The sequence below is a fragment of the Pinus tabuliformis genome, chromosome 6 (genome assembly GCF_031772625.1).
Source record: "Pinus tabuliformis cultivar Carrire ecotype Pingquan chromosome 6, CPIR1, whole genome shotgun sequence".
Taxonomy (NCBI): Eukaryota; Viridiplantae; Streptophyta; class Pinopsida; order Pinales; family Pinaceae; genus Pinus; species Pinus tabuliformis.
The window spans coordinates 59,073,032-59,100,376 of NC_142292.1; the positions used below are offsets into that span (position 1 = coordinate 59,073,032).

A 27,345-nucleotide genomic window follows, 5' to 3' on the forward strand; every position below is an offset into this window, starting at 1 on the left:
GTCATTTCTCACACACACTTCTATCTTAATTTCTCTCCACTTGTCTTGGGTTTTAGTGGAAGAGAAATTTAGGAGTGGAAGCCATAGACGTTGGAGGATTGAGGCTGCCCTAGCCGCAGTGAAGAAGAACGCTGCCCTAATCTAGAGGACGCAGTCAAGTGAGAAGCCCTAACGCTACAAGGAGGACAACCCTAGTATCTACGCAGTCAAGTGAGAAGCCCTTACGCTACAAGGAGGACAACCCTAGTATCTACGCAGTCTAGAAGATAGCCGAGTTTGTGGACAGCCCTAGTATCTGATCACTGTTTTGGGTGCGGATTTTAGAGAAGAAGAGCCGCAACTCTTAGCCACATTGCAAGAGGCAAGAAGGATGGCTTGAGGACTGTTTTGTGACACGTTGGAGCAGTCCTACCTTGCTAATCAAGCCACAGACTATAGGTGAGTTTTGTGCATGTTTTTGAGGTGCATATCTCTGTGTATAGGGCTGCAGTAAGGGACTACTACAACAGCTGTTGGGAGGTGAAAGTTAGATGGCCGAGAGGCCTAGAAAGGTCCTCCTAACCAGGCCGTAGTCATCTCTAAGGGACAACGTAAGGAGACAGTGTGGAGGGCTGTGATAGGAGCAATTGCTGTAGGTGATTGTGGATCTATTAAGGGCTAGTTAAGGGCTGTTTCTAGGCACGGTTAAGAGCAGGAAAGGAAAGCAGCGAGGCCAAGGAGAATAGGAGCAATACGCTGCTGTTTGTAGACTGATAGATGCGTGTGTAAGGGCTGCCAGATGCCCTAACCAGTCACCATATAAGCAACAGTGAAGGCAACAAATTGAACAACAGTGTTGTGGACAACAGTGCTAGTAAATGGGACAACTAGGAGCTTGGTGGAGCTAAAGATGCATGGGAAAACAAGGTGACATAGTGCTACTAAGATGCATGGGACAACAAGAAGGTATGTTAAGACATATGGGACAACAACAAGGTATGGCAAGGCAAAGTGGGACAACAGCTGTGACATGGCAGCAAAGGCATATGGATAGCTTGGCAAGCATGGCGCAACATGGCAAGCATGGACAACATGGATAGAAGTGGTAAGCATGGTGCTGCTAGCACATGAGACATGTTGTATGAGTAGTGCAGCATAAGGTGCAACAATATGGCGTGTATAACATGGTCATGAGGTCCAGCATTTTGATGATTGGTGCAGCATGGTGCAACACGGTGAGGTGCATCATGATGACGAGATGCAGCACAATGATAGGTGAAGGAGTCTCCTTGGAGAATCAGTTGAAGTAGCATGTCTTCAATTGATCTCATGTATCATCTTCTTATAGATGATCTATGCTCTTATTTAGATAAGTCAAAGTGTTGACTTCTGTTGTAAATGTACTATCTCTCTCTCTCTGTGCTGAACTATTGAAGAACATAAAAGAAGAATTAATAAAGGGTTTCCCCACATTGGGGTTTGTCCCTGGCTAGCGCCACATCTTGTGTCCTCTTGTCTTGGCTTGTCTTCTGCGATTTATGTTTATGCTCTATCTGCAGTTTACTTTAATGCTGATGTGATTGCTAATTTGGAAAAGGTATTGAGCTAACTATGAAAAATTGAAATAAATTGCTCTAAGCATAGACATACCTAAAATTAACAATATCACAAGTTTATCCTTCGATCACAAATGATCTTAAACCATGAAACAAGATAATGCTCTTATCCAATTAGTAACCGATACGTTATGTTACTTAGCAATCAGAAACAATAAGTTATTTATAAGAGCAAGACAGAAATATTCCAATGTGCCTTTACTTACAAGAGCAAGATGCAACCAAGTGATGTCAATAGCATTCACAATTATCCATTTTAGAACATTAGTAATTTCTTACAAGCGCATTCGATGAGATTGCAATGCAAGCACCAATGATTTATGTGGAAGTCTTAAGATGCAAATCAAAGCTATGCCAATGATGCAATGCAAAAGTCAATGGAAATGCAATTAAATGACCAGCAAGACAATATGGATATTCAGAGATTACAGTTAGGAGCAGCCCACTTCTTTCACTTTTCCAATAGCATTAGACAATAATGAGAATGATTTAGGAGTTAGGAATGAGTCCTCATGAGTTTAGGACCCTTTTAGTTGCCTTCTCTATCACTGTTATGCTTATGATCAGACTTTAAAGTGCTTATATCAGAGATATCAGACCTTCAAAATCACTTAAGAAAGGCACAAAAGATAAACCTATGAGTTAATTATCCTCTTGAGATTAATGTGCAATTGTTACAGGCTCAAGTTAGAGTGATTTAGGGTTTCTGAAGGATGTTTAGATCAGATTTATGCCACTGTAAATATGATGTTTCAAATCTGACTTATGAAACAGTTGTTAAAATTTGGGTACCAGAGGACAAGTGGTTCCCTAAGGCTTTGATCTTTGGCCTAGGGAAAAGTGTCCAAATTTATTTGTACTTTTCTCCTAAAGTGACTTTATAAGTGGTAAAGTCAATTTAATTTAGAAGTTACTTTATAAGTGGTAAAGTTACAATCTAATTTAAATGTGATTTTTTTAAAGTCAATGAAGAGTTAGAAAGTGAAAAAGTGATTATGGAAATAAAAGGCTAAGTGGGTTTTTATTTAAGTGGGTGATTTAAAAAATAGAAAGTGTGAATTAAATGCACATTTATTCTCATCCTAGATCTAAATGAATCTCAACCATTAGATCTTATGGTAACCCAAAAGGTCATTTAGAGAGTAAAAGGAGAAGAGAAGAGAAAAAGATCAATTCATCCTTTCATGAGCATTTGAGAGAAAGAGGAGAGAGAGGAAGGAGAAAATTTCTGAGCAGTGAGGAAGTGAAGGAGAGCAGCAAGAAGACATTTCATCAAATCTGGGCAGCAACATTTATTGGCATGCATCCTAAGGCAAAACCGTACAGCAAGAGAAAGGCACTGAAATCGAGGAAGAGGGACAACAACAAGGGAACGAATTTCGAGGTAGGTTTTGGGTACAATTTTCGAAGTAGGAATATTGCTGAAATCCATACGGTCTGTACAACAGGTTCCGGGCATGATTTTCAAGGCAAGTCATACAACATTTAATGCTGTTTTATTGTTGGAAAAATTTCTATTTTGGTAGTTTTCTGATTGGCACGATTTTCAAGGCGGAGTTCAAGCACGAAAATCGAGATAAGTTGTAATTTGTGGTTGCTGGAATTTTTACTGTGTATTTCAGTTTCTCTGTAAAAGTATTTTCAGAAATAAAGAAGAGCTTTCAAACTGGTTTTCCCCAAGAGTTGTAGGGGGGTTTTTCCAGGGTCACATTGACCAAAAATCACTGTGTTATTTTTTGTGTGTGGCTGTCATAATTTTGCTGTGTTTTATTTCTGCAATTTCAGCGGTTGTGAAATCTCTAAATTTGTGTTTTCAAAAAATATTGTCATTTCCAGATTTTAGAATTTTTATCATGCTTGGATTTAAAACTAAATGCATGGAGTGATAAGGAAAACTGATAACCAGAGTGGGGGTTGAAATTCTTCAACAGCGAGGAAGAGACAAGGTTTAGAGAGCAAACCCTTAGGCTTTACGGCCTTACTTGATGACTAGTTGTCTTTCCAATGGACTAGAACTTCTTCAAACACCCGCAACACAATTTGTTAGCTTGAAATTGGATGGATCAGCCCTCTTATGACAATGGTTAGGGCTTCCAGGGTTGGTTGATGGATTGTTGAGCTATTGTAGGCCTTGAAACCCTTGTCGAAGAGGCCAAAAAGCTGCAAAACAAATAGTTAGCAAGGAAAAACCCAATATTTATGGCCCAAAATGATAAAAATCAATTACAAACAATTGCCCAACTTACCCTAGGTTTGCAACCACAAAGATTAGTGTTAAATCTAAGTGCCAAACTTAGAAAATAGCCCAAAAATGATTGAAGTGAAGTGATGAAGGGCCAAAGAGGCCAGCGACTAGGGTGAGAAGGCCTAATAGGCTGCGACCTGGCGAAAATCGCCCTCTAAGGCCTATAGCCTAGGGAAAATGGTCCTCTATGGCTTGCGGCCTAGGGTTTTAAACCCACTAAGGGCTGCTGCTAGCAAGAAAAGGCCTTCTAGGCCAGCGACAAGGAAGAGGAAGCCCTAGAAGGGTTGTGGCTTGGTAAGACAATCCCTATAAGGGCTACGACATGCCAAAAATAGGACAAGAAGGCCTATGGCTAGGCCTTAGAGGCTGCTGCTAGGGTAGAAGGGGCCCACAAGGGCTGCGACTAGCCTCCAAGAGGCTAAAAACCCTCACGACACCCAGGAAAATAACTTCGGCCCCCTGCAAACACCAATTTTACCTCAAAATATCATCGCCAAAGGCCCAAAAGGGGTAGCAACTTCCTTCTTCAGTTGGATGTTGAGTTGTTGGGAGCTGGAAAGGCTATATCTTACCCCCTAGGGCCTTGACCTTCTTCTCTTGAATGAATAGCCCATAAATTAATTGCCGCTTCAAACCCTCGAGCTATCACCTACGCAAATGAAAAAATAGAGAGCCCAAATATCCAATATATACAAAAATTTAAAACCCCAAACCCCAAAAGCTATACAAAATTTAAAAATGGGTTAGAATTAAAATACAAGGGTTAGATTCAAAATTATTTACAAAATAAAATTTTCCCTTATTAGCATGTAAATTTCGTTGTAGCACAAGAGAGAGGTTAAATTTTGAGAGATTTTAAAATAAATGATGTATGTAAAAAGATCACCGGCCTAAACCCTCCTGCAAAGTACCCTGCTAAAGAAATTTCAACCCCCACTTTGGTTATCGGTTTTCCTTATCACTTCATGCATTTAGTTTTAAATCTAGGCATGATAAAAATTCTAAAATCCGGAAATGACAAATTTTCTGAAAACACAAATTTAGAGATTTCACAACTGCTGAAATTGTAGAAATAAAACACAACAAAATTATGACATCCACACACAAAAAATAACACGGTGTGTTGACCACTACGTGTCAACTACCCATAGCAGTACACCCCATTTTCTTCGCAAAAGCAATAGCGCCTGATCGATATGTCTGTTCTATTCGACAGTCATCGTCGACCCGATCATGTTTTGTTGTAAACCTAGTTTGCATGTGTAAATTATAAATAATCTTAGCAGATCTAAGTCATGTATGTAAATTACCTAGGGAAACCTAATTTTCTAGTGATAATCTACACTCCAGAAGGTTTTTTTTGACATCATTTGAGATGGCCACTGCTGGACTATGAGATTAGGACAAGTTGGATGGTGCTTCCAACTATGTCGTCTCGAAGGCAAGGATGTCCTTCTTTCTAGATGAATATGGATTGAAGACATATATTGATGCAGTGGTAGCAGTTCCCACAAATGCAGATCAGCGGAAGGAATACCGAAAGGAGATGGCGAGGGCGAAGAGATTGATCCTAGATGGTGTCCGGGATCATGTTGTATCACACATAGTGACCAAGGGAACGACCAAAGAGATCATGTGGGATACACTTTCCACGCTGTACCAAGACACTTCCGAGCAAAGGAAGATGTACTTGGAAGAGAAGCTTAGATGCACCAAAACACAGAAAGGGGAAAGCATAGATCCCTTCCTCACCAGGATTCAGGAGATCCAAGATGAGTTGTCAGTTGTTGGGGCAATGCCTCAACCCACAAAGCTAGTACGATTGGCATTCAATAGTGTATCAGAGGAGTGGCAAGTATTTGTTCAAAGTATATGGGGCAGAGAAACCTTGCTAAGTTGGGACAAGATGTGGGCTAATTTGCAGCAGGAGGAGTTGAGATGGGCTCTGTTGACCACTACCGGTCAACTACCCATGCAGTACACCCCCCCTTTTTCTTTGCAAAAAGGGGCAGCACCTGATCAGCGTGTCGTGCCATCCTGCAGTCATCAGCAGCTTAATCATTTTGATTGTAAACCCAGTCTGCATATATGAATTGTAAATAATCTTAGCAGACATGAGTCATGTATGTAAATTGCCTAGGTGGACCTAACTTTCTGATGGTAATCTACGTCCCGGAAGGTTTTTCGTCTCACCGATCCATGATCGGCAGAGTTTTCCTTCAAACCTGACCCCAAAGCCGGGATGGATTTTGTCATTAGAATTTTAGGAGAATCCTAGTGTGTTGATCTGCTAGATTATAGTCGTGTCGCAGAACTAGGTGATTTATGAGGGTCTATGATAAGTGGGTTTGTCCCCTTAAGATGTAAATTGTAAAAGTCATGATGTAATGTGTCTTGAGGGTTGAAAAATGTTTTAAATCCCCTCATGAGTCCTAAGTCCTAGGTCCTAGGTGATGTTTCCAAAGGCTTAGTTCGATGATCCATTTAAAAAATGAATTAAAAAATAAAAAATAAATAAAAATAATAAAATAATAAAATAAATAAAAATTAAAAAATTAAAAAATTAAAAAATGAAATAAATAAAAAAATAATAAAAAATTATAAAATAGAGCAAAAACCCTAAAATAATAAAATAATAATATTTTGAGTGAATGCATGCAAAATATCATTTTTTAATAAATCGACGGATGAGATTAAGAAATGTCTTGATCCTCATCGACGGTCGAGATCATTTCGACATGGATCACTCGTACTAGCCGTTGGGATCATTTCGTTTAAATAGGGTGCTAGGGGTCATTTCAGATCAAGTGGAATTGGATCTGTGAGTCTGATACTGAAGAAGCTCTCTTGTAAATCTGTTTCTGGTTAATAAAAGAAGACTTTGGGGTCCATATCTTGCTGGTGTTACTCTCTTGAAATGCTGTGAGATTGTTTAAATTTTTTGCATATTTTATTTTCAGCCATTAATAATAGCTGTTTGTAGAGTATTGTGAGCACAGGTATCTTGTTCACTTGCTAGGGTTTGAGTGCTGTTACGGTTTCTGAAGTAATGGCAGGTATCTCCATTACTGTTTGAGATCTAGCAGCATTTTTGCCCTCTTTATTGACGGTTGTTTTGAGCTGTGCATAAAACATTTTCTGAAGGAATTTTGTGGGCGTTCGGGGAAGTTCTCGGCTGAACCAGCCAACTCCCGCAAGCATTTTTTGCTGAGCCTAGTTGGATTTGATCCTGGGTCTATCATTCGGTTTATTTTTCAAATTTGCTTGAGAGATTTTCTGAAGTTCTTCACAGTGAAAACCTTAAATTTTTATTCTTTAAGATATTTCTGTTTTTATTGCTGAATCTGGCTATAAAGGGGCCAAAAAATTTGTACATTAATCAGCTGTTTTAGGGTTTCAGATTTTTTTTTATCTAGGGTTTTAAATTTCTGCTTTACACATATTTTTTCATCTGGGTTTTTGTTTTCTTTTGTGATTGCAGGCATAGGGTTTTGTCTCTTTGCAATAATGGGTCACGCGATCTAGAGGTTCGGGGTTTCAACTTGTTCACAGCCATTGGAAAGCTAATATTACTTTGCCGGAGATTGAATAGCTGCTATCGGTATCAGAATTATTGGAAGAATCCATTTGGGTTCGCAAGAGGCCACGTTGTTGTTACATGGGCAGGGTTCATTGAAGGGAGAGCCATCTTCAATTGATCATTGAACCTTGACCAAACCATAAATTGAGTTGAGCTATCACCTCGACGGAAGTTGGAAGCTCATAATCTGATCCGGTTTTGTGGTGCGTTCTGAGTGAGCAAGAGCAACGCAAAATGCACGCAGGCCATCACGCCAGTAGCTCCAGCGTTTCATAATCCACGTCCACCACCTAAACAAGCACTGCATTAAAATGCGATTCTCAGTTGACGGCTAGGTTTCCCTGGAAAATCCGAGCCCAGTTGAAGTCTTTTAGCAGAAAATTCTTTAGGTAAGCTGTCTTAGATCCAATCGATCAGCTTACGTTATCGGCATGCTCCCGCTCAGGTCGCTCAGGTAACTGCGGGTCGACTGTTATACAAACTCTCTGCTGGCCTGCGTTTTCGACTTTCGTTTGACTCTTTTCAGTTTGCGGCTTGTTAGGTTATTCATCCCCATAGTCATGTACATATGCGCAATTCGTTTCGTTTTGATGTAAGCATAGGTATATTTTAGTTTATATTTTCCCTTCTTCTTTTTTAGATTTTCATATTAGCGTAGATTTTAGTTTAGATCTCAATTTATTTGTTAGTTCTGGGTTACACTATGATGGATTTGATTTAGATTTATTTTGTTTCTTTTAAAATTATCATATGAAAATAAAAAATGCAATTGGCCTTTTAATGTAGATTTTAAATTTTGTTTTATATTTTAATTAATGTTTAGATTTAGTTTTTCTTAGATTTTAATTTATGTTTTAGATTTTTTGTTTTAAATAGATCTTATTTTGTTTATTTAGATTTGTTTTAATTAATTTTTAATGTGTTAGCCTTAGTTTTATTTTATAGTTAGAATTTAGATTTATAATGTTTCAATTTTGTACAAATTTTAATTTTAAATTTTTTTAAAAATTTGGATTTATTTAAAAAAAAATAAAAAATAAAAAATTATTAGGTTAATTTTTTTTAGGTTTTGCTTTTCAGTTTAAAAAAAAAAAAAAAAAAAAATTCGAAAAAATATAAAAAATTTTGTGGAAAATTATTTTTTCCAGTTTCAGTGGTTTTTCATGTTATATCTTTCATGCTGAGATCTAAATTTTCAAGTCGAGATACGAAATTGATATCTAGTTAATGATTTACGATTCTCGTGGTGTTTTAAGGCATTTATCTCTTCAAAACTTTCAGTTGCCGGATATCGTTTTGGTCATGTGATTTAGCTGATACCTTTCGATGACAAATGATTGCTGTTCACGATTTACGTTTCTAACAAGTAATCATCTTAACCATAATCTCTTAAGGCACTGGTCTGCTAAATTAATTAAATCTTTTTTAGTGCTTATCTTAATCGTATCTCGTGTCTCCCAACCAACTGGTCGACAGTTGGCCTCATCATCTCACAGGGACTACCCCCCTTAGCCGCGGGAGACAGGCTTAAACGGAGGGATCGGGGATCAGAGTGATAGCCCCCGGTCTGAGGGTTGTCGTGTCAATCCGCGCGACAACATTTTTGGCGCCGTTGTCGGGGATAGAGTTTTTCTGTTCCTGGAAGTTTCATCGACATTCACCTTCTCATCTTTCTCATCTCTCATTTGAGCTAGCAGATTCAACCTTTGGGGTTATCATTTGGATCTTTCATTGCCTTTTCAGTGTCTCTTCGGTGTGTTTCTTGTTTGGGTGGCGACTCCATTTTCTTATTTTTCCCATACAAGAAGCCTCCCGCATATCTGTTTGTTGATTACTTCTTGGATCTTGGAATCAGATTTATTGTTCAAGTGGCGACTCCACTTCTTTCATCTTTTGATTTTCTTGAGCAGAGATCTAGTTCTATTATCCATTTCATCCCTTATTGTTCATCATGGATTATTCATGTAAACCATGTCGTTTTACTCACCATCTCCATGATTTTCCGGAGGAGGCCATTCCTGAATTACCTATTTTTTCAGATGGTAATCCGATCGCTGCTAAAAGGCATCTAGACTTGTTTATTCGCATCATGATCATATATTGCAGACCCCCTCAGTTTAATCATGAAGATATCAAAATGCGTCTATTTGTCCTTTCTTTAGAAGATGATGCTTTGAATTGGTTTAACAATTTTCCTAAAGATTTTTTCACTTCTTTGGAAGACATTATCAATGCTTTTGAAGATAGATATGGTTATCCAAACAGCTTGCCTTCTTCCTCTAAAATTGTGCAACAGAATGTAAGTAATTTGATAAAAGGTCCGGCTGATGGTGAAAGATCCCAAGACGATTCATCAGATCAGAATGTGTCATCCACCGGAAATATTGCAGATCAAGTTCATGATAGTGAAAAATCAGGGACAATTGACAATGAAAAAGAAGAGCAAAAGCAAATTTTACAAGACCTAATGATGCTGGTGAAAAATATGGAAAGCAATCAAACTAGTTATATCAATGATGTAAGAACTTTATGCACCCATCTGGAAAAACGTAATAGGGAGATGGAGGTCACACAAAATCAGCGTGCTAAAGAAATTGAGGCCATAAAAACTAATTATGAAACAAAAATTAGAATCATGCAAAGCAGGTTGTCAGGATTAGAGGAAAATATGGCGATCATGAAAACTGATCATGATAGAGAAATTGATTCTATGCAAAACAAGTTATTAACTATGGATGAGGAAATGACTATCATGATGTTCAATCATAATAATCAGTTGGCTGACATGCAAGCGAATCATAAAGAAGAAATAAATTTCATTCAGCATTGCTTGATGGACGTAAAGGAAAAGAACGATAAAGTAATAAAAGATATGCAAGAACACCGTGCCAGACAAATCAATGCTATAAAGGTTGAACACTCTAGTCAGATGGATGCCATTAGAATACAGGTTCAAAGGTTTCAGCAATTGGAAGATGAAAGAAACCAGGTGACATCAATAGATCAGGAGCCTTCTCATTTGTTGCAACAAGCTCCATCTTATTATGAGAAGGTTATTGATTCGATTGAAAGATGGTTAATTGAAGGAGATCCAGATAGGCTTAAAAATGATAAAGATCAGATGCAAGATGAAAAAAGACATAGCACGCATATCTTACATACTTCATCTGATAGTTTTGAAACAGAAAGTTCCGTGTCATCAGTCATACAACCAGCCAGAAAGAAAAAGCGCAAGAGAAAGAAAATGAGAAGAAGATTTGACGCATCAGATGGCCGCGAGCAGCTTGATTTTCGGATAGGAAAAAGTCCTACTATATGCAAAATTGGACATGGCACATCCGACAAGCAGCGGACAGATTTGCCTGAAAGCAGGCAAATGCTCAATATGCACTATATTGAACACATCTGATGGCATGGGGCATCCTTATCGTATTTCTAACCCTACTCCTTGTTTTTCCGCATTTTTATTTCTTTTTTAGATACTTAATAAATAAAGAGCTTTTATCTTTTCTTGCGCTTAATGTTATATGATGATTTTCGGATGGACGCTACTTATTTTTGTTGTATGGATGCAGAGTCTGGATTCTCACATTCCTGCAAGCAGCAACGTGTCCCCAAGTAGAGCCAGGTGTTGACCACTACTAGTCAACTACCCATGCAGTACACCCCCCTTTTTCTTTGCAAAAAGGGGCAGCACCTGATCAGCGTGTCGTGCCATCCTGCAGTCATCAACAGCTTAATCATTTTGATTGTAAACCCAGTCTGCATATATGAATTGTAAATAATCTTAGCAGACATGAGTCATGTATGTAAATTGCCTAGGTGGACCTAACTTTCTGATGGTAATCTATGTCCCGGAAGGTTTTTCGTCTCACCGATCCATGATCGGCAGAGTTTTCCTTCAAACCTGACCCCAAAGCCGGGATGGATTTTGTCATTAGAATTTTAGGAGAATCCTAGTGTGTTGATCTGCTAGATTATAGTCGTGTCGCAGAACTAGGTGATTTATGAGGGTCTATGTTAAGTGGGTTTGTCCCCTTAAGATGTAAATTGTAAAAGTCATGATGTAATGTGTCTTGAGGGTTGAAAAATGTTTTAAATCCCCTCATGAGTCCTAAGTCCTAGGTCCTAGGTGATGTTTCCAAAGGCTTAGTTCGATGATAATTTTAAAGAATGAATTAAAAAATAAAAAATAAATAAAAATAATAAAATAATAAAATAAATAAAAATTAAAAAATTAAAAAATGAAATAAATAAAAAAATAATAAAAAATTATAAAATAGAGCAAAAACCCTAAAATAATAAAATAATAATATTTTGAGTGAATGCATGCAAAATATCATTTTTAATAAATCGACGGATGAGATTAAGAGATGTCTTGATCCTCATCGACGGTCGAGATCTTTTCGACATGGATCACTCGTACTAGCCGTTGGGATCATTTCGTTTAAATAGGGTGCTAGGGGTCATTTCAGATCAAGTGGAATTGGATCTGTGAGTCTGATACTGAAGAAGCTCTCTTGTAAATCTGTTTCTGGTTAATAAAAGAAGACTTTGGGGTCCATATCTTGCTGGTGTTACTCTCTTGAAATGCTGTGAGATTGTTTAAATTTTTTGCATATTTTATTTTCAGCCATTAATAATAGCTGTTTGTGGAGTATTGTGAGCACAGGTATCTTGTTCACTTGCTAGGGTTTGAGTGCTGTTAGGGTTTCTGAAGTAATGGCAGGTATCTCCATTACTGTTTGAGATCTAGTAGCATTTTTGCCCTCTTTATTGACGGTTGTTTTGAGCTGTGTAGAAAACATTTTCTGAAGGAATTTTGTGGGCGTTCGGGGAAGTTCTCGGTTGAACCAGCCAACTCCCGCAAGCATTTTTTGCTGAGCCCAATTGGATTTGATCCCGGGTCTATCATTCGGTTTATTTTTCAAATTTGCTTGAGAGATTTTCTGAAGTTCTTCACAGTGAAAACCTGAAATTTTTATTCTTTAAGATATTTTTGTTCTTATTGCTGAATCTGGCTATAAAGGGGCCAAAAAATTTGTACATTAATCAGCTGTTTTAGGGTTTCAGATTTTTTTTTATCTAGGGTTTTAAATTTCTGCTTTACACAGATTTTTCATTTGGGTTTTTGTTTTCTTTTGTGATTGCAGGCATAGGGTTTTGTCTCTTTGCAATAATGGGTCACGCGATCTAGAGGTTCGGGGTTTCAACTTGTTCACAGCCATTGGAAAGCTAATATTACTTTGCCGGAGATTGAATAGCTGCTATCGGTATCAGAATTATTGGAAGAATCCATTTGGGTTCGCAAGAGGCCACGTTGTTGTTACATGGGCAGGGTTCATTGAAGGGAGAGCCATCTTCAATTGATCATTGAACCTTGACCAAACCATAAATTGAGTTGAGCTATCACCTCGACGGAAGTTGGAAGCTCATAATCTGATCCGGTTTTGTGGTGCGTTCTGAGTCAGCAAGAGCAACGCAAAATCCACGCAGGCCATCACGCCAACAGCTCCAGCGTTTCATAATCCACGTCCACCACCTAAACAAGCACTGCATTAAAATGCGATTCTCAGTTGACGGCTAGGTTTCCCTGGAAAATCTGAGCCCAGTTGAAGTCTTTTAGCAGAAAATTCTTTAGGTAAGCAGTCTTAGATCCAATCGATCAGCTTACGTTTTTGGCATGCTCCCGCTCAGGTCGCTCAGGTAACTGCGGGTCGACTGTTATACAAACTCTCTGCTGGCCTGCGTTTTCGACTTTCGTTTGACTCTTTTCAGTTTGCGGCTTGTTAGGTTATTCATCCCCATAGTCATGTACATATGCGCAATTCGTTTCGTTTTGATGTAAGCATAGGTATATTTTAGTTTATATTTTCCCTTCTTCTTTTTTAGATTTTCATATTAGCGTAGATTTTAGTTTAGATCTCAATTTATTTGTTAGTTCTGGGTTACGTTATGATGGATTTGATTTAGATTTATTTTGTTTCTTTTAAAATTATCATATGAAAATAAAAAAATGCAATTGGCCTTTTAATGTAGATTTTAAATTTTGTTTTATATTTTAATTAATGTTTAGATTTAGTTTTTCTTAGATTTTAATTTATGTTTTAGATTTTTTGTTTTAAATAGATCTTATTTTGTTTATTTAGATTTGTTTTAATTAATTTTTAATGTGTTAGCCTTAGTTTTATTTTATAGTTAGAATTTAGATTTATAATGTTTCAATTTTGTACAAATTTTAATTTTAATTTTTTTTTAAATTTTGGATTTATTTAAAAAAAATAAAAAATAAAAAATTATTAGGTTAATTTTTTTTAGGTTTTGCTTTTTAGTTTAAAAAAAAAAAAAAAAAATTCGAAAAAATATAAAAATTTTTGTGGAAAATTATTTTTGCCAGTTTCAGTGGTTTTTCATGTTATATCTTTCATGCTGAGATCTAAATTTTCAAGTCGAGATACGAAATTGATATCTGGTTAATGATTTACGATTCTCGTGGTGTTTTAAGGCATTTATCTCTTCAAAACTTTCAGTTGTCGGATATCGTTTTGGTCATGTGATTTAGCTGATACCTTTCGATGACAAATGATTGCTGTTCACGATTTACGTTTCTAACAAGTAATCATCTTAACCATAATCTCTTAAGGCACTGGTCTGCTAAATTAATTAAATTTTTTTTAGTGCCTATCTTAATCGTATCTCGTGTCTCCCAACCAACTGGTCGACAGTTGGCCTCATCATCTCACAGGGACTACCCTCCTTAGTCGCGGGACACAGGCTTAAACGAAGGGATCGGGGATCAGAGTGACAGCCCCCGGTCTGAGGGTTGTCGTGTCAATCCGCGCGACAACATTTTTTGGCGCCGTTGCCGGGGATAGAGTTTTTCTGTTCCTGGAAGTTTCATCGACATTCACCTTCTCATCTTTTTCATCTCTCATTTGAGCTGGCAGATTCAACCTTTGGGGTTATCATTTGGATCTTTCATTGCCTTATCAGTGTCTCTTCGGTGTGTTTCTTGTTTGGGTGGCGACTCCATTTTCTTATTTTTCCCATGCAAGAAGCCTCCCGCATATCTGTTTGTTGATTACTTCTTGGATCTTGGAATCAGATTTATTGTTCAAGTGGCGACTCCACTTCTTTCATCTTTTGATTTTCTTGAGCAGAGATCTAGTTCTATTATCCATTTCATCCCTTATTGTTCATCATGGATTATTCATGTAAACCAAGTCGTTTTACTCACCGTCTCCATGATTTTCCGGAGGAGGCCATTTCTGAATTACCTATTTTTTCAGATGGTAATCCAATCGCTGCTAAAAGGCATGTAGACTTGTTTATTCGCATCATGATCATATATTGCAGACCCCCTCAGTTTAATCATGAAGATATCAAAATGCGTCTATTTGTCCTTTCTTTAGAAGATGATGCTTTGAATTGGTTTAACAATTTTCCTAAAGATTTTTTCACTTCTTTGGAAGACATTATCAATGCTTTTGAAGATAGATATGGTTATCCAAACAGCTTGCCTTCTTCCTCTAAAATTGTGCAACAGAATGTAAGTAATTTGATAAAAGGTCCGGCTGATGGTGAAAGATCCCAAGACGATTCATCAGATCAGAATGTGTCATCCACCGGAAATATTGCAGATCAAGTTCATGATAGTGAAAAATCAGAGACAAATGACAATGAAAAAGAAGAGGAAAATCAAATTTTACAAGACCTAATGATGCTGGTGAAAAATATGGAAAGCAATCAAACTAGTTATATCAATGATGTAAGAACTTTATGCACCCATCTGGAAAAACGTAATAGGGAGATGGAGGTCACACAAAATCAACATGCTAAAGAAATTGAGGCCATAAAAACTAATTATGAAACAGAAATTAGAATCATGCAAAGCAGGTTGTCAGGATTAGAGGAAAATATGGCGATCATGAAAACTGATCATGATAGAGAAATTGATTCTATGCAAAACAAGTTATTAACTATGGATGAGGAAATGACTATCATGACGTTCAATCATAATAATCAGTTGGCTGACATGCAAGCGAATCATAAAGAAGAAATAAATTTCATTCAGCATTGCTTGATGGACGTAAAGGAAAAGAACGATAAAGTAATAAAAGATATGCAAGAACACCATGCTAGACAAATCAATGCTATAAAGGTTGAACACTCTAGTCAGATGGATGCCATTAGAATACAGGTTCAAAGGTTTCAGCAATTGGAAGATGAAAGAAACCAGGTGACATCAATAGATCAGGAGCTTTCTCATTTGTTGCAACAAGCTCCATCTTATTATGAGAAGGTTATTGATTCGATTGAAAGATGGTTAATTGAAGGAGATCCAGATAGGCTTAAAAATGATAAAGATCAGATGCAAGATGAAAAAAGACATAGCACGCATATCTTACATACTTCATTTGATAGTTTTGAAATAGAAAGTTCCGTGTCATCAGTCATACAACCAGCCAGAAAGAAAAAGTGCAAGAGAAAGAAAATGAGAAGAAGATTTGACGCATCAGATGGCCGCGAGCAGCTTGATTTTCGGATAGGAAAAAGTCCTACTATATGCAAAATTGGACATGGCACATCCGACAAGCAGCGGACAGATTTGCCTGAACGCAGGCAAATGCTCAGTATGCACTATATTGAACACATCTGATGCCATGGGGCATCCTTTGTATCGTATTTCTAACCCTACTCCTTGTTTTTCCGCATTTTTATTTCTTTTTTAGATACTTAATAAATGAAGAGCTTTTATCTTTTCCTGCGCTTAATGTTATATGATGATTTTCGGATGGACACTACTTATTTTTGTTGTATGGATGCAGAGTTTGGATTCTCACATTCCTGCAAGCAGCAACGTGTCCCCAAGTAGAGCCAGGTGTTGACCACTACTGGTCAACTACCCATGCAGTACACCCCCCCTTTTTCTTTGCAAAAAGGGGCAACACCTGATCAGCGTGTCGTGCCATCCTGCAGTCATCAACAGCTTAATCATTTTGATTGTAAACCCAGTCTGCATATATGAATTGTAAATAATCTTAGCAGACATGAGTCATGTATGTAAATTGCCTAGGTGGACCTAACTTTCTGATGGTAATCTACGTCCTGGAAGGTTTTTCGTCTCACCGATTCATGATCGGCAGAGTTTTCCTTCAAACCTGACCCCAAAGCCGGGATGAATTTTGTCATTAGAATTTTAGGAGAATCCTAGTGTGTTGATCTGCTAGATTATAGTCGTGTCGCAGAACTGGGTGATTTATGAGGGTCTATGTTAAGTGGGTTTGTCCCCTTAAGATGTAAATTGTAAAAGTCATGATGTAATGTGTCTTGAGGGTTGAAAAATGTTTTAAATCCCCTCATGAGTCCTAAGTCCTAGGTCCTAGGTGATGTTTCCAAAGGCTTAGTTCGATGATAATTTTAAAGAATGAATTAAAAAATAAAAAATAAATAAAAATAATAAAATAAATAAAAATTAAAAAATTAAAAAATTAAAAAATGAAATAAATAAAAAAATAATAAAAAATTATAAAATAGAGCAAAAACCCTAAAATAATAAAATAATAATATTTTGAGTGAATGCATGCAAAATATCATTTTTTAATAAATCGACGGATGAGATTAAGAGATGTCTTGATCCTCATCGACGGTCGAGATCATTTCGACATGGATCACTCGTACTAGCCGTTGGGATCATTTCGTTTAAATAGGGTGCTAGGGGTCATTTCAGATCAAGTGGAATTGGATCTGTGAGTCTGATACTGAAGAAGCTCTCTTGTAAATCTGTTTCTGGTTAATAAAAGAAGACCTTGGGGTCCATATCTTGCTGGTGTTACTCTCTTGAAATGCTGTGAGATTGTTTAAATTTTCTGCATATTTTGTTTCCAGCCATTAATAATAGCTGTTTGTGGAGTATTGTGAGCACAGGTATCTTGTTCACTTGCTAGGGTTTGAGTGCTGTTAGGGTTTCTGAAGTAATGGCAGGTATCTCCATTACTGTTTGAGATCTAGCAGCATTTTTGCCCTCTTTATTGACGGTTGTTTTGAGCTGTGCAGAAAACATTTTCTGAAGGAATTTTGTGGGCGTTCGGGGAAGTTCTCGGTTGAACCAGCCAACTCCCGCAAGCATTTTTTGCTGAGCCCAGTTGGATTTGATTCTGGGTCTATCATTCGGTTTATTTTTCAAATTTGCTTGAGAGATTTTCTGAAGTTCTTCACAGTGAAAACCTTAAATTTTTATTCTTTAAGATATTTTTGTTCTTATTGCTGAATCTGGCTATAAAGGGGCCAAAAAATTTGTACATTAATCAGCTGTTTTAGGGTTTCAGATTTTTTTTTATCTAGGGTTTTAAATTTCTGCTTTACACAGATTTTTTCATTTGGGTTTTTGTTTTCTTGTGTGATTGCAGGCATAGGGTTTTGTCTCTTTGCAATAATGGGTCACGCGATCTAGAGGTTCGGGGTTTCAACTTGTTCACAGCCATTGGAAAGCTAATATTACTTTGCCGGAGATTGAATAGCTGCTATCGGTATCAGAATTATTGGAAGAATCCATTTGGGTTCGCAAGAGGCCACGTTGTTGTTACATGGGCAGGGTTCATTGAAGGGAGAGCCATCTTCAATTGATCATTGAACCTTGACCAAACCATAAATTGAGTTGAGCTATCACCTCTTCGGAAGTTGGAAGCTCATAATCTAATCCGGTTTTGTGGTGCGTTCTGAGTCAGCAAGAGCAACGCAAAATCCACGCAGGCCATCACGCCAGCAGCTCCAACGTTTCATAATCCATGTCCACCACCCAAACAAGCACTGCATTAAAATGCGATTCTCAGTTGACGGCTAGGTTTCCCTGGAAAATCCGAGCCCAGTTGAAGTCTTTTAGCAGAAAATTCTTCAGGTAAGCAGTGTTAGATCCAATCGATTAGCTTACGTTTTCGGCATGCTCCCGCTCAGGTCGCTCAGGTAACTGCGGGTCGACTGTTATACAAACTCTCTGTTGGCCTGCGTTTTCGACTTTCGTTTGACTCTTTTCAGTTTGTGGTTTGTTAGGTTATTCATCCCCATAGTCATGTACATATGCGCAATTCGTTTCGTTTTGATGTAAGCATAGGTATATTTTAGTTTATATTTTCCCTTCTTCTTTTTTAGATTTTCATATTAGCGTAGATTTTAGTTTAGATCTCAATTTATTTGTTAGTTCTGGGTTACGTTATGATGGATTTGATTTAGATTTATTTTGTTTCTTTTAAAATTATCATATGAAAATAAAAAATGCAATTGGCCTTTTAATGTAGATTTTAAATTTTGTTTTATATTTTAATTAATGTTTAGATTTAGTTTTTCTTAGATTTTAATTTATGTTTTAGATTTTTTGTTTTAAATAGATCTTATTTTGTTTATTTAGATTTGTTTTAATTAATTTTTAATGTGTTAGCCTTAGTTTTATTTTATAGTTAGAATTTAGATTTATAATGTTTCAATTTTGTACAAATTTTAATTTTAATTTTTTTTTAAATTTTGGATTTATTTAAAAAAAATAAAAAATAAAAAATTATTAGGTTAATTTTTTTTAGGTTTTGCTTTTTAGTTTAAAAAAAAAAAAAATTCGAAAAAATATAAAAAATTTTGTGGAAAATTATTTTTTCCAGTTTCAGTGGTTTTTCATGTTATTTCTTTCATGCTGAGATCTAAATTTTCAATTCGAGATACGAAATTGATATCTGGTTAATGATTTACGATTCTCGTGGTGTTTTAAGGCATTTATCTCTTCAAAACTTTCAGTTGCCGGATATCGTTTTGGTCATGTGATTTAGCTGATACCTTTCGATGACAAATGATTGCTGTTCACGATTTACGTTTCTAACAAGTAATCATCTTAACCATAATCTCTTAAGGCACTGGTCTGCTAAATTAATTAAATCTTTTTTAGTGCTTATCTTAATCGTATCTCGTGTCTCCCAACCAACTGGTCGACAGTTGACCTCATCATCTCACAGGGACTACCCCCCTTAGCCGCGGGAGACAGGCTTAAACGGAGGGATCGGGGATCAGAGTGATAGCCCCCGGTCTGAGGGTTGTCGTGTCAATCCGCGCGACAACAGGCTCTATTGAAGAGCTCCATCAGTCGTAGTAGCAGCGGATCGAAGCGGGTGAAGGAGAGGGAGAATGTGGCCCTCGGAGTAGCGAAATAAGAAGGACATGTCGAAGTGTTGATTTGGGGTAGCATCAGATGTGCTCTAGCCATGAAATTTGGTGGAGAGGTTGGGGCACATGAGATCTCCAATACGCAAAAAGGGTTTGGGCAGATTCTAAACAGATTAGGGATATTAAAATAATTAATATTTTTAATGGAGTCTCTAAGTCTAAACTTAGGTAAAATAAAATATTAATGTGTATTAATATGAATCTGTGTTAGAATGGTCCAAAAGACATGGATCAAACTAGATCTAATATTAGCTGTTGATTAGGTACTTAATCTCGGCCATTGAGATGTCAACAGAAAAAGTATAAGAGGAGGCTTGAGGGGCACTTGGAGAACATACTTAGGGAGACCAGTCAATTCAATTTCTGGAGTGGGGTTTGCTGAGAAATTGAACCAGTGGTCTGGAGAGCAGTCAGGAAGCAAGAAATACGGAACAGAGAGATGGGAGATCAGCGTAGAAGAGGCAGACACAGAGCCAAAGGAAGCCACGCAGAGGCAGCAGAGACTGCGCAGAGCTAGAAGGGCCTGCGTCATCCACGCAGAGGCTGCAGGAGTGATGTAGAAGCCCAGAGAGGTTGCGCAGAGCCTCAGTAGGCTGACGCAGAGGGTTTCAGGTTGACGCAGAGGGTTTTAGGCTGTAGTAGAGGTCAGTAGGGCCTACGCTGGGTTTAGGAAAGTGCTGGAAATTTGTCCATCCGTGGGTAAGCTAGTTTGGCACCATGTTGTACAAGAAAATTGCTGAATAATAAAATCCTCCCTTGCTGCACCGGTTTTCCCACATTGGGTTTTTCCGGGGACATTAGTCCAAAATAACTGTGTCAATGTGTGCATATTTTTGTTTCTGTATTACGATGTGATATCTGCAGCAATATTTATTTTAATGTTTGTTGAAGTAATTTCATGAATAACTTATGATGAAATAAGTAGGAAAAGTAAATCAGTTGCTGCAGTGATAGAATTTTCACATGGTATCAGAGCAAGTAATCAGAGACAGAAAGGGAAAATCAGTTATGGGTCGAGACCACGATGCAGAGGCATCCACCTCAGGGGACTCACGCAGATTTTCAGAAGATTGCACAAGAGAGAGATTTCGATTTCTCTATGTTGGCTTCCAGGTTGGAAGAAGTGGCGTGCATGACTAGTGCTGCATCATCAGAAGTATGGTATATAGACAGTGGAGCCTCGTGGCATATGACGAGAATCAGGGAGTGTTTCTCAGAATATCGAGAAGAGAAGATGAACTTTCAGATCACCATGGGGAACAAGGCAAAGTGTACTCCAGTAGGAAAGGGTACCATAGTTTTTCAGATAGAATCGGGAGAGCGGTTCCATGCCACAAATGTGCTGCATGTGCTAGGAATGGGGATGAACTTTCCGTGTCACAAATACAAGGCAAGGGCTATGATGTCTACTTCATCAAGGAAAAGGTATACGTCAAACACCCGAGCTGGAAAAAGAAAGTGCAGATCGGGATCAAAAGTAATCGGTTGTACAGATTACAACTAGAATCTCCAATGGCACTAATAGGCAGTCATGGGGACAAAGACTTGAACGAACTATGGCACAAAAGGATGGGTCACTTGCACCATGGAGCTCTGAGAATTCTCAGGAGCACTGTAACAGGAGTTCCGGATCTGAGTATGGAACAAGATGATGTGTGCAGCGGATGCACTCTGGGAAAGTATGCCAAGGCGGCATTTCCTAGGAGCAACCATAGGGCCAAGAGTGTACTAGGATTGATACACTCAGATATCTGCGGACCTATGTCTGTCAAAGCTCTCAGCGGTGCCGAGTATGTCCTTACTTTCAGTGATGACCACTCGAGGAAAACTTGGCTTTGTTTTTTGAAAACCAAGGATGAGGTTTTCTGTTGATTCAAGGAGTTCAAGGCTCTAGTGGAGAATCTGACAGGTAAGAAAATAAAAGTCTTGTGCTTAGATAATGGTGGAGAATATGTTGATAAGGATTTCACTGATTTTTGCGCTAAGGAGGGCATCAGAAGAGAGTGGACAACTCCCTACAATCCGCAGCAGAATGGGGTGGCAGAAAGGAAAAACAGGACTATTGTAGAAGTAGCTAGGGCCATGCTATATGATCAGGATATGCCAAAATTCTTGTGGGCAGAAGCATGCAACACAACGGTCTATGTTCAGAACAGGACTCCTCATCGGGCAAGATTACTCCAGAGAAAGTCTTCACTGGGAAGACACCTGAGGTCAGTCATTTCAGGATATTTGGTAGTTTGGCATATTGTCGCATACCCGAAGAAAAGAGGAAGACGCTGGACTAGACTGCAAAAAAGGGGTATATGGCAGGATACAACAAGAACGCTAAGGCATACAGGATCTACCTTCCAGGGAGCAGGAAGGTAGTAGTACGATGAGATGTAAAGTTCATGGAGGACAAAGCTTTCAGAAGATGTCGCAAAATATCTTCCAAGGCGCAGTCGAAAGAGGATCCGTTGGTCATGCCTCTTCAACCAACGGAAATGAAAAATCCTTCCTCAGATCAGGAAGATTCTCAAGATGAGGAAGAGGAGCAAACAAAAGCACTTGTTGGCAGAGGAAGAACTAGCAAGGAACTTCATCAGATTCTACGTGATGCAAAGAACTTCATCGGAGAGCCAAGGAACAGCAAAAGGGAGCGAAAACGGCCAGACAGGTATCAGGCGTTAGTAGCTTAGGATGGAGAGCCTGCCAGCTTCGAGGAGGCAGCTCAACATCAAGTCTGGCTAGATGTGATGGTGGAGGAGTATAACTCCATAATGGTAATGATGTCTAGGAGGTGGTGTCAAGGCCTCAAGACAGATCTGTGGTAGGTTCAAGATGGATCTACAAGATCAAATATGTTGCTGACGATAGTATTGAAAAATACACGGCCAGATTTGTGGCTAAGGGGTATGCTCAAAAGGAAGGGATTGACTATGAGGAAACCTTCGCCCCGGTATCCAGGTATACATCTATTAGGATCGTGATATCTCTTGCAGCCCAGATGGGATGGGAGATCCATCAGATAGATGTCAAGACGACATTTCTGAACGGGGTAATAGAAGAAGTATACATTGAACAACCAGAGGGCTTTGAAACTCATGAGAAGAAGTCTCATGTATGTAGACTGAAGAAAGCCTTGTATGGGCTAAAGTAGGCACCAAGAGCGTGGTATGGTCGAATAGATGGCTACTTGCAGAAGATGGGGTTTGTCAAGAGTGATGCGGATCTGAATCTCTACTATCTGGTCGTAGAGAGCGAGCCACTTATCTTAGTATTATATGTGGATGATCTCTTCCTGACAAGATCATCCAGACTCATTGAAGACTGCAAGAAGAATCTAGCCACAGAGTTCGATATGAAGGATCTGGGACGAATGCATTATTTTCTAGGGTTGGAAGTTTGGTAGTAGAAAGGAGAAATCTTCCTTGGGCAAGGAAGGTATGCTACAGAAATTCTGAAAAGGTTCAGGATGGGAGACTATAGACCTATGGCTATGCCAATGATCACCAACTAGAAGAAGATTGATGCATCAGAAGACAAGGATGTCGATCCCACCCTATACCAACAGCTCATAGGGTCCCTGATGTATCTAGTCAATACCAGGCCAGATATTTGCTACGCTGTCAACACCCTCAGTCAGTTCATGGTGGAACCAAAGAGGGCTCATTGGGTAGCAGCAAAGCACGTTCTTAGGTATTTACAGGGAATAGTTGATTATGGGCTCTTGTACAACAAGGGGAAGGATATCATGTCGAGTGGATTTATTGATGCAGATTGGGCAGGAAGTTCAGTGGATCAGAAAAGTACCTCTGGGTACTGTTTCAACATTGGATCAGGAATAACCTCCTGGTGCAATAGGAAACAGAAGTCCGTGGCTCTGAGCTCGTCTGAGGCAGAATATATGGCAGCAAGCACAACTTCGTGTGAGGCCATATGGCTTAGAAAACCGCTGGTAAACATATTCAGAAGAAATATGGAGGCGACCAAGATCATGTGTGATAATCAGAGTTGCATCAAACTCTCTAAGAATCCAGTATTTCATGATAGGTCAAAGCATATTGATATCTGGTGTCACTTTGTCAGAGATTGTGTCCAATGTGAAGCTGTACAGTTGAGCGACACTCCTACAGGGGAACAAGTGGCAGATATCCTCACCAAGGCCCTTGGAAAGTCAAATTTGACTACTTCAGGGAAAATATGGGGATGGTAAAGAACCCTTTTCAGTAGTAGTGTGTTAGCAACACGAATGAAGAGGGAGTTGCAGTGCAGATGCAGTGTTGGGAGAAAGGACCAACAACAACATAGATATAGAGGGAGTTGCAGTGCAGATGCAGTGTTGGGAGAAAGGACCAACAACAACACAGATGTAGAGGAAAATGCAATGCAAATGCAGTGATGGGAGAAAGGACCAGCAACAGCATAGATGCAGAGGGAGTTGTCGTACAAATGCAGCAGTGGCAGTGGTAGAACCATGGGCAGCAGTACAAGATGCAGTAGTGCAGAGGATGTTGCGCAGGGGGGCGTAGCATCAGCATAGGTACCGATGACGGATGATCAGAGTAATACTTAGTGAGGAGTATTGCTAGAGCACAATCCTCGCTAAGAGGGAGTGTTGATTTGGTGTAGCATCGGATGTGCTTTAGCCACGAAATTTGGTGGAGAGGTTGGGGCACATGAGATCTCCAATACCCAGAAAGAGTTTGGGCAGATTCTAAACAGATCAGGAGATATTAAAATAATTAATATTTTTAATGGAGTCCCTAAGTCTAAACTTAGGGAAAATAAAATATTAATGTGTAATAATATGCATTTGTGTTAGAATGGTCCAAAAAACATGGATCAAGCTAGATCTAATTTTAGCCGTTGATTAGGGACTTAATCTCGACCGTTGAGATGTCAACAGAAAAGTATAAGAGGAGGCTTGAGGGGCACTTGGAGAATATACTGAGGGAGACCAGTCAGTTCAATTTCTGGAGCAGGGTTTGCTGAGAAATTGAACCAGTGGTTTAGAGAGCAATCAGGAGGCACCTAGTACGGAACAAAGAGACAGGAGATCAACGCATAAGAGGCAGACGCAGAGCTAGAGGAAGCCACGCAGAGGCAGCAAAGACTGTGCAGAGCCAGAAGGGCTTGCGTCATCCACGCAGAGGCTGCAGGAGTGATGTAGAAGCCTAGAGAGGCTGCGTAGAGCCTCAGTAGGCTGATGCAGAGGGTTTCAGGCTGACGCAAAGGGTTTTAGGCTGTAGTAGAGGTCAGTAGGGCCTACGCTAGGTTTAGGAAAGTGCTGGAAGTTTGTCTATCTGTGGGTAAGCCAATTTGGCACCCTGTTGTACAAGAAAATTGCTGAATAATAAAATCCTCCCTTGTTGCACTGGTTTTCCCACATTGGGTTTTTCCGGGGACATTAGTCCAAAATAATTGTGTCAATGTGTGCATATTTTTGTTTATGTATTATGATGTGATATCTGCAGTAGTATTTATTTTAATGTTTGTTGAAGTAATTTCATGAATAACTTATGATGAAATAAGTAGGAAAAGTAAATCAGTTGCTACAGTGATAGAATTTTCACACGAAGGTCAAGTGCTTCAGATGTGGTGAGCTTGGTCACTACAACACCTAGTGTCTTCTCAAGAAGAAGGACAAAGAGGAGAAGTAGGACTAGCATGCGACATCAACAGAGATCGATAGGCTTTCCTCTAGGTTGGAGGAAGACTTCACCATGTTTGTTGACATACCCCCAGGAGTGAAGTGGGGTGACTTGGTGCTGTAGCCCCAGAGCGTTACAGATGGGCAAGATTCTTGAGGAGATCCGCCTCTTGAATCAGTACCTTGCTACGGGGGCCCACAATATTTTGTAGAAGGATGGATCAGTGGCAGTAGATGCAGAGTCTAGTTGCAGTCAGATGCTGAGTAACGCAGTGCAGAGTTGGCAGCAGTGCAGAGTCAACTATAACGCAAATACCTCAGTGATATCGCAGATACTAACAACAATCAGGGACTTGGGTGGCAGATGTATCATACTAATCACAATTGATTCAATATTTAGGATGCTTTTCAGTTGCAGTTGTTGCAACAACAGATGAGAGAGAGTTGCAGTGCAGATGCAGTGTTGGCAGCAGTATGACAGGGTCAGTTTCAACACAAATGCAACACATATCAGAGTTGCGCAGTAGTTGGTGGGCAACAACATCCAAACATCAACAACGTGACAAGAAATGATGCAGAGACAGAGTGTTGCTACAAGGGGCAACAACACTAGAACACATTCCTCGCTAAGTGGGAGTGTTAGTTTTTGTATCATCGGATGTGTTCTAGCCACATAATTTTGTGGAGAGGCTAAAGTACATGAGATCTCTAAAACCCAGAAATTGTTTCTTGAAATACCGCCTAGAAGTGACTTAATTAGATTATTAGTCAGTTTTTAAATATTTCCTAAGTCTAAACTTAGGGAATATGACTAATTAATCAGAATTAATTAATTTAAGATGTGAATGTTCTAGAAACTCACACGAATCAACTTCAAGTTAATCCTAGCCATCAATTAAGATTTAATCTTGGCCGTTGAAGTCTCAACAGAGGATTATAAGATGAAGTCAATGGGGCTTGGAGAAATCACTTCTATAGTTTGATTTCATGAGCAGATCGATTTCCTGAGTACCAGCATTTAGTTGCCGGAGAGAGAGCCAGTGAAATCGAAGCAGTGAGAGAGGGGCAGAGACAGTGAAGCTAGAGGAAGATTTCCAGATCCAGTGAGTGCATTTGCATCGAGGCAGAGAAGCCACAGTGAGGCTGACACAGAGCAGTGCAGTAGCCTTTAGAGGTAAAGTCGAATTGCTGGGGAGAAGCTGAATTTCAGTGCTAGAAGCTGGGCAAAGGTTCCTGAGGCCAGGAGAGACGTTTTCTTAGACAACAGTTGGTCAGACGGCTTGAGGAGAAGTTGTTCCAAACTGAGAGCAGCAACAACTGCTAGGGTGATGTAGTGACTGCCAGAGGCAGTTTGGATGACTCAATTTGCGCTGAGGTCAGTGCTGGGATTTGCTTGTGGAGTGAGAAATTTCTCCTCATTAGATTTTCTTGCCAGCATTTCTCTGTAGGATTTCCAGTTTCGGTATCTAGTTGTACTCAGATTATTTCCGTGTTGCATAATAATAAAACCCTCAGCTACTGCACTTGTTTTTCCGAGTTGGGTTTTTCCGGGGACATTGGTCCAAAAATAACTGTGTAAATTTATGTGTGTGCTAGCATTTCTTCCAACATTTATTCTTCTGCAGTTTTATTTGTGTAGATTGTAGTGTGATTGATTCAGTATTTGCTGTAGCTCACAGTGTATAAATTGTGAAGAATTATTTTAACAATTAGGAGAATTATTTCTAGTTGCTGCAATAAGATTGGGTTTCCGAATTTTCACTTTGAACGATCTTTTACCCTATTTGTGTGATATCAGTTCCCCCCATGAGGGTTTTAGGAGGGCCGAGTTTTCTCTGAGAGAGGCCGATATTCCTTGTGGAGGCCAAGATTACGAGGATGAAGCTGTACAAATTTCCAGCATAGCCGATAGGCTAATTCCGTCTAGGCTGTGAGCATCAGAGGGCTAGAGAAGCCACACATGTGATATCGTACAGGCTGTATTTTCCAGGAGAGGTCGTGTTAGGTTGCATAGGGAGGCCATGAGCCTTCCAGTTGTCAGATCGACTTGTGGAGGTGAAGAAATATTTTGTTGGAGTTTTGCCGG

The 27,345-nt window shown here is 39.0% G+C and overlaps 1 protein-coding gene across 8 annotated transcripts in view; it reads left to right on the forward strand.

Moving 5' to 3' along the window:
• The window catches only part of LOC149257211 (uncharacterized), a 571,530-nt gene that overhangs the window by 67,037 nt on the left and 477,148 nt on the right, over window positions 1-27,345 (forward strand). For 2 of the 8 annotated variants that reach the window (XM_089413736.1, XM_089413738.1), the window contains exon 1: window positions 26,248-26,634. The exons of the other annotated variants lie outside the window; for them this stretch is intronic. The gene's annotated coding sequence lies outside the window, so the exon portion shown is untranslated. Of the gene's footprint in view, window positions 1-26,247; window positions 26,635-27,345 lie in introns of those variants that run through there. 8 annotated transcript variants of the gene reach the window in all.